The sequence below is a fragment of the Haplochromis burtoni genome, unplaced genomic scaffold (assembly GCF_018398535.1).
Source record: "Haplochromis burtoni strain Fernald_Lab_line unplaced genomic scaffold, NCSU_Asbu1 Contig_195, whole genome shotgun sequence".
Taxonomy (NCBI): Eukaryota; Metazoa; Chordata; class Actinopteri; order Cichliformes; family Cichlidae; genus Haplochromis; species Haplochromis burtoni.
Window position 1 is genome coordinate 1,151,623 of NW_024582556.1, and position 451 is coordinate 1,152,073.

Below are 451 nucleotides of genomic sequence, written 5' to 3' on the forward strand. Positions count from 1 at the left end.
GTTCTTATACATTAGTATTTACGAAGGGTATGTTGTGACTTACCTTCAAAATTACAGGTCCTTCGCTATAACGCGGTTCACCTTTCACCTCGCTGTTTCGCATTTTTAGTGCAAGTTATTTTTTTACGTCACATTGTGTCCTGCGTCCTGATCGCTGCAGACGATCTCCTCCGTGACGTCTCTCCTGTACAGTACAGAATCGCTGCATCGATGCTAGCAGTGTGACTCTGAAGTGCAGTACTGTATGTCCACGATGTCCACGAAACGTTTTGCACCGTCAAAAAATAAAATTGGCTACTTGATTTCACCTATCGCTGGTTATTTTTAGAACATAACACCCGCGATAAACGAGGGACCGCTGTTTACAGATACTGAGAAATATAACATTTGAATCCCTTTTCTCTTTTGCTCTGAGGCGCGGGGAAAAAATATCGACAAGTCGATGAACATC